Source organism: Tupaia chinensis, unplaced genomic scaffold (assembly GCF_000334495.1).
Source record: "Tupaia chinensis unplaced genomic scaffold, TupChi_1.0 Scaffold000126_2, whole genome shotgun sequence".
NCBI classification, from domain to species: Eukaryota; Metazoa; Chordata; class Mammalia; order Scandentia; family Tupaiidae; genus Tupaia; species Tupaia belangeri.
The window spans coordinates 1,388,719-1,401,552 of NW_006159594.1; the positions used below are offsets into that span (position 1 = coordinate 1,388,719).

The 12,834-nt window shown below is 46.4% G+C and overlaps 1 protein-coding gene across 3 annotated transcripts in view; it reads right to left on the bottom strand.

Annotated features, from left to right (window-relative positions):
* SLC7A8 (solute carrier family 7 member 8) overlaps positions 1-12,834 on the bottom strand; it is a 69,651-nt gene that overhangs the window by 17,631 nt on the left and 39,186 nt on the right. The window contains exon 1 of one of the 3 annotated variants that reach the window (XM_006144517.3): positions 12,349-12,450. The exons of 1 other annotated variant lie outside the window; for it this stretch is intronic. The gene's annotated coding sequence lies outside the window, so the exon portion shown is untranslated. Of the gene's footprint in view, positions 1-3,303; positions 3,321-12,348; positions 12,451-12,834 lie in introns of those variants that run through there. One more of the 3 variants, XM_006144518.3, reaches the window with a different exon arrangement.

Below are 12,834 nucleotides of genomic sequence, written 5' to 3' on the forward strand. Positions count from 1 at the left end.
TTTTTGCTAGAGAGTACCTGTGCTTGATACATGTATAAATAGAGAGAGAGGGAGGGAAAGTAGGAAAGCACTTCTCTCCTCTCTGTCCCTCTCATGCACCCTATGACAAAAAAAAAAAAAAAAAAAAAAAAGGGTAAAGAAAGAACTTATCATGGGGGCATGGTCACACCACAATCTTTTCTCCCCCTTCCTTTTGGGACTTTAGACACATGTGCATGCACACATACATACCCAGCATGTCTGGCAAGCCACCACCAGGTTCGAGACGAACCATGAAGTCAGCCATGTGGGATCCAGCAGCCTTTCTACCATGCTATCAGCTGGTTCCACTAATTTGATTTCTGTCCCTGTGGTTTTGCCTTTTCCAGAATGTTACATAAATTAAATCATACAATATGTGACCTTTTCTGTCTGGTTCTTTCAGTTAACATAATGCTTTTGAGATTTTTCATGTTCCTGCATATATTAGTGAATTGTTCCTTTTGATAGTCAAATAATAGCGTTCCATTATATGAATGTATCAGATTGTTCTTCCATTCACCAGCTGATGGGTATTCAGGTTGCTCTCAGTTTGGGGCTATTATGTGAACAAAGCTGCTGTAGAACAGGGAACAGTTGCACAGAAGCCTTTGTATGGACCTTGGCAGTCCTTGAGTGGGTTTTTCGTTTCTCTTGAGTAAATACTCAGGAATGAGATTCTAGGTCATATGTTCAATGTATGTTTAACTTTATAAAACTATCAACTGTTTTCCAAACTGGTCATCTCATTTTGATTGGAAAATGCCAAACTGGCATTCCAATCATTCCAATGTATGAGTTTCTATTGTTCTGTATCCTAGCCAGCATTTGGCATTGTCAGTTTCAAAAATGTAGCTGTTCTAATAGGCACACAATAGTTTACCCTAGTGACTAAGGATGTTGAGCAACTTTTCATGGGCTTAATCCTCACCCACTTGTATATCTTCTTTGGTGATATGAGAGTTATTGTTGTTGTTTAAAATAATTATTTGTTTGTTTGTTTGTTTAATTTATTTTTAATTTTGACCAGAGAGAAACAGAGTGAAAAAGAGAGAGAGGGAAGGAAAGTGAGAAAGCAGTTATGAGAGGTTTTAACTCTGCCTTCTCACCTCGGAGTCACGGAGCTCCCACAGAGATCCCAACAACATGGAACCTCCAAGCTCAGAGGCAGAGTACTAGGGAGGGAGAGGCTCTCACTACCGTACTGCCACACTGGCAAGAATGGACCAGAGCTCTGTGCTCCAGGAGCAGACTCTCAAGTGTCCTGATGGCTGGGAAGTACTTAAGAATAGAAGAGGGGAAAATGAAAATCCTCCTGTTTCCCCTTCTCCTGAAACAGTGACCAGGACATCCCCTAGTCCTCAAAAGGTAAAAAAAATAAATAAATAACAGGGATGGGAGGGAGGGAATCAGGAAAGAAAAAACAAAACATTTAGTAGATACAAAACTGCAAAGTTATCTGTTGATGATAATGTATATGGTAAAGTCTTGACTTGACTAATGTGTACCTAATTCATGCTGGGAAAAGCCATGTTGTATACTGTAAAGATATACAGTGATTAGGGCCAACAGGTGGCATACACAGGTTATGTCACTGGACTCCCACACGGTCAACTGCAGTTCAATTCCTGGACCTGGTGGCTTGAAACTCATGCCAGGCATGTATGCCCAAGAACCTAGCAGAAGAATGGAGAAGAGATTGCCGCATGGCCATCCCCTCAAGGGGTGATTTATCACTTTCCCTCTCACTGTCTCTCTCTGGAGAGCACACACACCCTAAGACAAAAAACCCTTAAAAAATAAGTAAATAAAAGAAAAAAATAATAAAAAAGATGCATAGTGATCAAATATAAATAAATTTTTTAAAAAAGGTATAAAAAGCATGAGACTATTTCTCTCTTCTAGCCTCCGACTGGGACTCTGAGTTTACTTGACCGACTTGTATCACTGGCACCTTATTTTTAAACTGTACTTTTATTTTCCAAGTATTTCCCTGTCTTACTTGATTCTGAGACCATTTTAGCATGGTAGAAATATCCGTAACCTTACTTCGTGCAGTATTTCCACTTGGCGAACTCCTTCTCATCTTTCAAGCTCAAATATCACCTATTCTCTAAGCCTTTATCATTTTATTTATTCCTAACTACCTGACTACAAAGTGAGACATATCAGCCACATTACAGAGAAAGAACAAAGTTTATTCCTCCTCTCTAGAACAAGCCTAGACCATTTTGTTTACATCTAATTTTGGCATTAATTACTTTGTATTCAAACCATTTCTTTTTATTCCCCTTCTTTTCTTGTACAGTAGGAAGGCAGGGACTTTTTTTGGTGGTCTTAATTCCAGAGCCTATCTCTGGTGCCTGCAAATGATAGGTGCTTAACAAATATTTAATAAATGAATAAAGAAGATGTCATAATTCATTAGCCCTCCAATCTCACTCAGTCTGTCAATCTCTGCTGCTCTCCAGGAATCTCATCACAAGGAGACACACTCCCTCGCTAGTTTCACAGAGCGAAAGAACAACAGGAAGCTTGACTTCATGAGCAGAAATTCTTGACTCCTCACAGAGGGGCCGTTATCCAAGATGGTGTCATATAAGGAGGGTCAAAACATGTTGTCAGAGGAAGGATTTCAAGAGGCTGAACAGGGAGAACATTCTGTAAATACTCGAAGGTTCTAGATGGACTGAGACATCCTGATAAATACCCATCTGGTTTATCTTACTCAATTCAATAAGGGTTTCAGGATCATGCGCCTGGTGACAACCATCCAAGTCACTCTAAACAACCAAGCCCGTGATCTCAGCTTCTCTCCAGGGCCAAGCGACATGCTTGGGATGAGCCTGGGCTTCGGAACCCAGGAATTCAGGCAGACACAAGCAGTGATGACTAAAAGAGACGGAAAGGAAGGAAGATTAGAAAACAAAGCCCCGGTGTCTCAGAGATAGGTAAGGGTTACGGAACACGTAACTAAACGTTGATCTCGGAGAAGAGAATCCTCCTCCACCAAGGGGAAGAGAGGACGTGGTGGGGAGGTGACAAGATCGTGTCTGAGGACAATGAGGGCAGAATAGGACAACTCGAATTCTTTCTCCAAGTAGGAGGGAGGGTACGTGGCCACCTCCCTGTGCATTGGGATAGAAAAATAAAAACGCTTCTTACAAGACAGATCTGGCCAAGATTCCTTTAAACTGTCAATTCTACTGAATCCCAGGGGTGACCAGAGATGGGTGAAGCAGAGGGGCGCTTTGTGGATCTTGCTGTGGGTGTCTTCAGTCTCACCTTGCCTAATCTCTGCAACTTCCCAAGAGCCTCGTCCTTGACTAATATTTAACCTTTCACCTTTACAGTGAGTTCTTTCAGAATAAAGAGAAATTCTGAGAATGAGATGTGTAAAGGCAGGGCTTTGTGACACCTAATCTTAGAAGAATGGCTACAGACTTAAGCAGCTGTCTTATCCTCAGGCACTACAATAAAATGCCGACTGGGTGGGTTGCACAACACACAGACAGACAGACACACACACACACAAAGAAAAAAAAGAAAGAAAAAGAAAAGAAGAATGGCTACAGGCTTCAGGTCTGACCCTTTGGCCTGCAGCTGGGTGATCACAGCATGTGACAGGGGAATGAGGGCACTTGCAGTCTCCTGGTGCCCCTGGACAGCTTCTCTCACATCAGACTGAAACCTGAGCTTCCATCCAGAGAGGAAAGGTCAGTGAGTCAAGGCAATACTCAGCTGTCTGCCAAGCCCTGCCCTGCTCGGGAGTGCTGCAGCCCATCTGCTACACAGCTCTCCTTTCTGTTGCTGACAACTCTGTCCCTTTCTCTTTTCTAAGTGAGACCATGAATTCTGTATGCCTGAGATGGAGAGACCCCAAGGAACCCACATGGAGATGGGGACCAGTGGGTCCCCATCTTGAAATGTGAGGGTCCCGTCCAAGTGCCCTGCCTTCAGGAAGTGGATGGTCTAATGGGAAAGATGGCTGATCTAAGAGATGCCCATGAAACTGTGTGAGTTCACAAGTGTCTCTGAAGGTCCCCTAACTCAGCCTAGGGGAATCAGAGGCACTTCATATAGGAAGAGGAAACACTAGCCACACGGACACTTGTATAATTTTGGTCCAGCTGGACAAGATAGAAAGGCTTACGGATTTGGTTCCTGTCCATTGTGACCTAGTGTGACAGTGGTTGCTACTGTTCTACAGAGGCCATGGAAGCCCAGGTTTACGTGTATTGCATGGGCATTTTCCACCCCCCCCCCCTTTTTTTTTTTTTTTTTTTTTTTGTCTTGAACCCATTCTCATCAAGCTTTCACTTCTCCAAACTGTCCTTGCCACAGTCGGTCATCAGGGACCTCCCTGCTGTTCTCCAAGGCCAGGTAGCCCCCCAAAGCATCTGACAGTGGCCGCCATCCTCCTCCCTGACACACGTCCTGCCCTTGGCTCTGGGAAGGCTGAGCAAAAAATAAGATGAAAAGACTCTCAGGAAGATGAGACTTCAAGAAGATATTGAAGGCAGGGCTTGGTTACTTAATTCACCCAGTCTGAAGTACTCAACATCAAGGTGACAGGAGAAATCCGAAGAGTGAGGCAGACAGATGGCAGGAAACTCAGAACCCAGCCATTTGGGGGCCCTGCCCAGAGCCCAGGGCCTCTCAATTGCCAAGTAGGAGAGACAGGCTCAAAGCTGTCTGCCCTTGGGAAGGCTGTGGGACAGGAAGAGATGCTTGCCCCCCTGTGGAGAGGGTGGGCAAACTTTGATCCTGGGAATCACAGAAGCCTCCCCTTCACTTCCTCTCTATGACAATGACAGTAGACCTCATGGGGCTTGCAGGAAGGCAGAATAATGGCCATCCCAAAGATGTCAACATTCTAATCTTGGGAGTTTGTATTTATGTTACCTTACCTGGCAAAAGGAACTCAGCAAATGTGATTAAATGAAAGATTTTGAAATGAGAAGACTATCCTAGTCTGTAGGCCCAGATGTAATCACTGGAGTCCACATAGGAGGGAAGACAATAGAGTCAGAGTTACAAAAGGAGATGTGGGGAAACAAGCCAGAGAAAGGGATTCAGAGATGCTAGACTGCTGGCTTTGAAGCTTGGAAAGGGGCCATGAACCAAAGAACGGAAGAGGTCCTCAGAGTCTGGAAAAGGCAAGGAAATAATCCTTGGGGCCTCCAAAAGGAAAACAGGCTTGCAGACAGCCAAGTTTAGGACTTCTAACCTTCAAAACTATAAAATAATAAATTTCTGCAGTTGAAAAAAAATTTTTTAAAACAAAAGCTTATTTACTTTTCCAGAGAGAGAGAAAGAGAGAGACAGAGAACCCTCAACAGGTCTCAACGCCACAATCCACCCCTAGCCTGCCCGCCCAGATCAAAGGCACACACGTACATAGCATACTCAGGGATGTTTCCAGATGTGAACCCAGAATCTTCCCACATGGATCTGCCTCACAAAGCATGATGTGTTACTGCTCTGCTACTCTCTGGCCCCTGTAAGTTTTTTTTTTTTTTTTTGAGAGGTTTTTGCTATAGGGCACATGTGCTCACCAGAAAGACAGAGATAGAGAGACAGAAAGCAAGAAATCACCCCCCAGGGGGGATGGCCACACCGCAATCCCTTCTCTTCCATTTTTCTCTCAGGATCTTGGGCACACACGCACATGCGCCCGGCGTGAGTTTAAGCCACTGGCTCCTGGACTCAAACCACATCAACTACATGGGAGTCCAGCGACATAGCCATTACACCAACTGCTGGTCCCTTGTATCACTACTGTAAATAGTCCCAGGTTTTCCTCCAGTCTCCTCCACTTTCCTAATGACTTCAAGCCCATATACACAACCCAGATCCACATGCAAACCAAACCCCACAAATTACAAATTCTCTGTAAGGCAGCAGAGTGCCATTCACAGACATGCTTCTTCATATTTTACTGGTCAGAGGCTACAAAGGCTGTAAAAGAGATCAAAATGGAAAGCCAAGAGATGATCTCAAGGGTCAAGAGTCCGAATTCACTCTTCACGTCAGAGGGGTACAGAGTGGCCATACTAGGACTGTCTTGTGGTGCACAATACAAACACACTTTGGTGGAGCTTGCTCTGTGACTTTCCCAGGCTGAGTCAACCCAACCAGTTCAGTAGGCAGTGAGGCATGCAAGGTATGCAAGGTTAAAGGATTGTAACTTTTTTTTTTTCTTTCTGGAGAGGTTTTCACTATAGGGCGCGTGCGCTTGCCAGACAGACAGAGAGAGACATAGAGACAGAAAGCGAGAAATCACCCCCCAGGGGGGATGGTCACGCCACAATCCCTTCTCCTCCATTCTCCTCTTGGGATCTTGGGCACGCACGCACACGCGCCCGGCGTGAGTTTTAAGCCACCGGGTCCGGGACATGAACTGCGGTCGACTACGTGGGAGTCCAGCGACATAGCCATTACGCTAACTGCTGGTTCCCAAGGATTGTAACTTTTGAAAGGGAAGCATAGGAAAGACGTCTTGGGGCATTTAAAAAAAATTAATCAATTATAAACATAGGTAAAAGAGGCAATTTAAAATTACTCTCATGGGGGTCAGTAGGTAGCCTGGTGGTTAAGGTACTGGACACTCGCACATGGCCAACCTTGGTCCAAGTCCTAGACCTGGTAGCCTGCTTTCTCACTTTCCTTCTCTCTGAGTATCTGTCTTTCTCTGGTCAAATTAAAATAAGTCAGTGAATGAATAAAATTAAATAATTCTTTGAAAAAAATTTAACCTGTTGGACCAGCCCTATAGCCTAGTGGTTAAGTGAGGCTGGATCCTGCATAACTATGATTCAAGTCCTGGCTCCAGTGACTTGAAAGACACACTAGGGTGTGTGCAAGTATGCCCCAAATCCTAACAGAGTGGAGAAATGGAGAAGGGGTTGCGGCGTGGCAATTTTCCACTGGGGAGTGGTGCTTTTTCTCTCTTCCTCTCTGTCTCTGGCAAGCACATGTGCCTTGTGGCAATTAAAAAAAAAAAATCTCAATAGTGTACTTTGAAATAGAATATCAGTGAATCACTAGCATGAACAACTCTTCATTTAAAAAGTTTTAAAAATGGGGACCAGCAGATGGCATAATAGTTACGGTGCTGAATTCCAATATAGTCCACCACAGTTTGAGTCCTGGACCCGGTGGCTTAAAACTCACGCCAGGCGTGTGTGTGTGTGTGTGTGTGTGTGTGTGTGTGCATGCCAAAAGTCCCAAGAGGAGAATGGAGGAGAAGGGATTGCAGCATGGCCATCACCCCCCCGGGGGGGAGGGTGTGATTACTCTCGCTTTCTGTCTCTTTGGTGAGCACATGCATCCTATAGCAAAAATCTCTCTTAAAAAAAAAAAAGGATTGGGGGGCTGGCAGGTGGCATTGTGGTTGAAGTGCTGGACTTCCACATGGCTGACCATGGTTTGGATCCTGGACCTGGCGACTTGCTTTCCCACTTTCTTTCCTCTCTCTCTGTCTTTCCTTGGTCAAATTAAATAAAATAATTCTTTAAAAAAATAAAATTAAAATAAAACTTTTTATTTTTTTAAGTTTTTGCTATAAGATGCATGCACTCACCAGAAAGAGATAGAGACAGAAAGAGAGAAAAAGAGAAAGTGAGACAACACCCTACAGTAAAGACAGCCACACTGCAATCCTTTCTGCTCCACCTTCCTCTTAGGATTGTTGGCATGCATATATATGTGCCCAGTGTGAGTTTCAAGCCACTGGGTCTGGAACTTCAGAACTTCAATCATGCCATCAGCCATGTGGGATCCAGCACCTTAACTTCCATGCCATCTGCTCGCCTCTTTTTTTTTTTTTAAAGAGAGGTTTTTGCTATAGAGCATGTGCACTCGTCAGAAAGAGACAGAGAGACAGAAAGAGAGAAATCACCCCACAGGGGGGATGGCCACGCTACAATCCCTTCTCCTCCATTCTCCTCTCAGGATCTTGGGTATGGGCACAGACACACACATGCCTGGTGTGAGTTAAGTGGCCCAGTCTGGGACTTGAACCACGGTCCACTACGTGGGAGTCCAGCGACGTAACCATTATTATGTCATCTGCTGGTCCCGCCAGTAGACTTATGCCATAGAGACAAGAAAAGTGTCCCCCAATGGGGCATGGTCATACCACAACCCTTTTTCCTTTATTTTGCTATCTTATTGGGATTTGGGGCATGCACGCAAACATGCATGTGTGCCCAAGATCCCGAGAGGAGAATGGAGGAGAAGGGATAGCAGCATGGCCATCCCCCCTGGGGGGTGATTTCTCGCTTTCTGTCTCTCTGTCTCTCTCTGTCTTTCTGGCGAGCGCACGCGCCCTATAATAAAAAAAGCTCTCAAAAAAAAAAAAAAAAGTCATAGTATGAGTATTCTTGTCAGGGAGAAGAAAGGGAAAAGGAGAAAACATTCCCAAAATGGGATATAGTTACACTGCAATCCTGCAATCCCTTCTCTCTATTTCTATATCCTGTTGGGGTTTGGGATATGCACACACACGTTCCTGACATGTTTTTTAAGCGGCTAGGTCTAAGATTCAAGTGCAGCTGCTAGGTAGGATCTGGGTCCCTTAACCACTAGGCCACTAGGATGGCCTTTAAAAAACTTTTTTTTTTAAATTTAAAACCCAATGGCCAGGGTTCTCTCCCCATCTTAACCACTTACTCTCAAGAAACTTGGACAAGTCAGTTAACCTCTCTGAGCTTCCCTTCCCTCTTTGTAAAACGTATGCTCCATTTTAATCCTGTGAAGATACTAAAACACAAAAGAGGATATGACCTTCAGGATCATGCTGACAGCAAGAGGTAAAGCAGAGCAGCTGGAAAAGGGGACTATCTGGAGGGTCGTAGAAAGGCCATACCACACATCCAGCTATTGGGTCGCTGGAAAAGTCATGATACATTTTCGCACAGGGAAACATGAAAAAATACTTCCTGACTTTTCTGATGACCCAATACACTGCGCGCCGGTGCCCTCCTGCTCCTCTGTTGCTTCCTCCTGAATCTTTTTCTTGATTTCTCTTACTTACTTATTTATTTTGGAGAGGTTTTTGCTATAGGGCATGTGTGCTCGCTAAAAAGAGAGAGAGAAAGAGAGAAACTACCCCCCAGAAGGGATGGACACACCGCAATCCCTTCTCCTCCATTCTCCTCTCAGGATCTTAGGCACGCACGCACACACGCCCAGCGTGAGTTTAAGCCACCGGGTCTGGGACTTGAGCCGTGGTCAACTACATGGGAGTCCAGCAACATGGCCACTACACCAACTGCTGGCCTCCATTTCTAATTTCTAAAAAGATATTTACTTAACTTCATTATTATTATTTTTAAAATTTGCTATAGGGCAAGTGCACTCACAAGAGAGAAAGAGAGAGAGAAAAAGGGAGAAAGCAAGTGACCAGGTCTGGGACTTGAAACGTTGTCGGCCATGTGGGAGTCTAGCACCTTAACCACCATGCCACCTGCTGGCCCAGTGAATTCTAATCTGTTTTATCTTGTTCTCAGGCGAATGCTCCTCTACAAATGATTTGCTCTGGGGTCCTTCAACCCAAGTTATATGAAAGTGTGGGGTCACAGGCATGAGGATGGAGTAGGGGTGTGAGGCTGATGAGCTTAAGGTGAAGGCACTGGGCCAGGAGCCCACATAGTGAGGCAAGTCCCTGTGCCTCACTTTCCACAAGTAGGAGAAAGCTACACTAGCCGTACAGCAAGTGCCTCCAGCTGCTAGGAAGGAATGTCCCCCAGAAAGCCAAGAAGCACCATATCCGCTGCAGCTCTACTCCACAGGCCCAGAAGAGAATGGAACTATCCTGTGCTTTCTGACGCCAGCAATGTACACACAGTCATCAACAATGTCCTGTGTGGTTTCAGATCCTGTGACTCTGTCTGGCACACAGCAGGTGCTAAAGCTTACTGAATAGAAGATGGATAGGTGGGTGAGTCTATGCAGAAAATATCAGGAGGTTGTCCCCGGGAGTCATTAGGCTGTTCCAGGAAGTGTCTATCAGGGTGTTCCATTCGTGGGATGGCCCCATGAAGCAAGGCAGGCAAGATGCCAGACAGTACTGGGAGGAGGGTACATACTGTGGCTGCTGCATCTTGCCCGAAGAGTGTTCACAAGGTATAGGTCTCCCCTGAGGCCACTGGATGACTGTTTTCAAGAACTCCCTTGCCTTTAGATACAGGGCTCTGGCTTCTCATTGAGCTGGGCTGGCAAAGGGTCCTTTTGTGCCTTCCTCAGATGGCCCATGAATGCTCTCCTGCACGATCCCTGAATCAATCTCATTCCTTTTGTCAACTTAGCAAGTGCTCCTTGAACCACACTGCTTTGATCTGACAGGTGAAAGCTGGGATGAGATCATTTGGATAGGGGCTGGATTGGTTCTTATAAGAATAGTGAGTGCTTGGGACCAGCAGATGGCATAATGGCTATGTGGCTAGACTCCCATGTAGTTGACCACAGTTCTAGTCCCAGACCCGGTGGCTTAAACTCACACCAGGCGCATGTGCGTGCGTGCCCAAAATCCCGAGAGGAGAATGGAGGAGAAAGGATTGAGGTGTGGCCATCCCCCCTGGGGGTGATTTCTTGCTTTCTGTCCTCTGTCTCTTTTTGTCTTTCTGGCAAGTGCACATACCCTATAGCAAAAACCTCAAAAAAAAAAAAAAAAAAAAAAAAAAAAAATAGTGCTGGGACCAGCAGATGGCATAACAGTTACATCACTTGTCTCCCACATAGTTGACTGTGATTTGAGTCCCGGATCTGGTGACTTCAAACTCATGCCAGGTGTGTAAGCATGCATGTTCAAACTCCTGAAGGAGAATGGAGGAAGAGAGATTGCAGCATGGCCATCCCCTCCGGGGTGGGGGTGGTGATTTCTTGTTTCCCTCTGTCTCTCCGGCAGGCGCACATGCCCTATACCAAAAATCTCTAAAAAAAAAAAAAAAAAAAAAAGTGAGTGCTAAGAATGAACCAGGGCTAGCTGGTGGTGATGTGGTCAAGGCAGCTGGATCTCATGACTGACTGTACAGTTCGAGTAATGGACCCGGCAGCTTGAAAAAATATACTGGGCACATGGCTGAGCATGTCCAAAATCCTGAGAGAATGGAGAAGGGACTGCTGCAGGGCCACCCCCACAGGGGGGAGCTCTCACTATCCCCCCACCTTCCAGCAAGTGCCCATGCCCTACAGCAAACTGAAGAAAAAAAAAGAAAAAAGAACGAGCCAGCTGGGGCTCTCCTTGACATTAGAGATGTCTGACACCTATGCCCTACTACCCAGAGGGTAGTTCCAACTCTATGGGTGATCAGAGCTAGTAATGACCTTAGAAACCCAGAACCCCATTTTGTGTGTGAGTGAAGTGAGGCCCCAGCTAATTAGTGGCACAGACAGGACTGGGGTGGCCCCTGACCCCCAGCTGGCTGTTCTGCCACCACCCCAGCCTTCCTCTCACTGTAACACATGGCTCTTCTTTCCCTTCGCCCACTCCCACATTCACTCTCTTCTCCATGCCTGTCATTGGTAACCATGGTCACTGCTGCTGGTGCCACTTGGGACTCTGAGTCTGTCACCTGAAAATACTGGCCCATTCCCAACTCAACGCTTTCTGGATAGTAGGAAATAATACAGGCAAGAGGAAAGACTGAAATGGCTACTCCTCAGAAACCAAAAGAATTGTGTCCTTCGCCCCCAGGGCTTTCAAAATAATTCTCACAGGGAGATGTAGTTCACCATCTTGTCCCCCCTACTAAGCTCCCCTTTAAATCTCCGCGGCACTTTCCCTTGGCATTCTGGAAACTCCATTTGGATTTCTTGGTCTCACGGCTGGGCCGGGTGTGAGCTTTCTCACGAGTGAGTGGCTGGAGGCGGCTCGAAGGGCTAGTTTTTAACGTTTCCAGAATCAAGTCTTTCCTCCTCATCTTTTCAGATAAGTGAAAAGCGGCAGTAGAGATGGCGGGGTGGGGGTTGGGGGGATGTCCATACTTGCCAAGGTCCAAAAAGACAGATGGAAACGGGAACATCCAAAACAACAGGGTGGGAGCGGCAAGGAGGAGCAGCAATGTAATGAGATTAAAAAAAAAAAAGCTTTAGGGGAGCAAACAGAGAGAAGGCCAGGATAGAAAAAGAGAAAGATGGAATGTACTAAGCAGACAGCTGCCGAAAAAGGAAGCAGTGACGCCACTTTGAAGAAACCAGAACACCCTGTTCCTCAACAGAACTTCAAAATAAGCACCTTTCCGGGATGGAGCTCCCGAGCCCTCTGAATGCCATAAATTTCACCTGGTCACGGGCCTGACAGAAGGGTTGGTTTCTCAGCCTCACCTTTTGCTGGGGCATGCACTTGTCTTCCTCTGCCACGCTCTGGCCAGCTCCCCCCACCTCCCTCCCCTCTGGAGCTGGAGCAAGAGGGCTGCGGGACCAGTACGCGGTGCCCACGCCGGGCAGGCGCGCCCAGCCTGCGGAGGGGTGTGGCAACGCTCGGCTCTGTGATAGGCTGGGCAGGCTCCTTGGCCGCCGCCCCCGCGCGTGGAAGGAGCCGGGCACGCGTTTCTAATTGTGGAAAAGCTGCTCCGGCCTGGCCTGTCTAACCTTGGCCGTTTCCAGATCTAAGAGGTAACCGGTGCCAGCTGTCAAAAGGCGCAGATAGGCAAAGAAAACACCGTGTCTTGTTTGAGTTCTCACACGCACAAACCGAGGCTCTGATAAGGGTCCAGTTCTGCCCTTACAAGCTGGACTGAGCCATTTTTCTCCCAAAAGACTTCCTAGAGCCGGGGCGGGGGCGGGGGCGAGGGCGACGGTAGGGGCGGG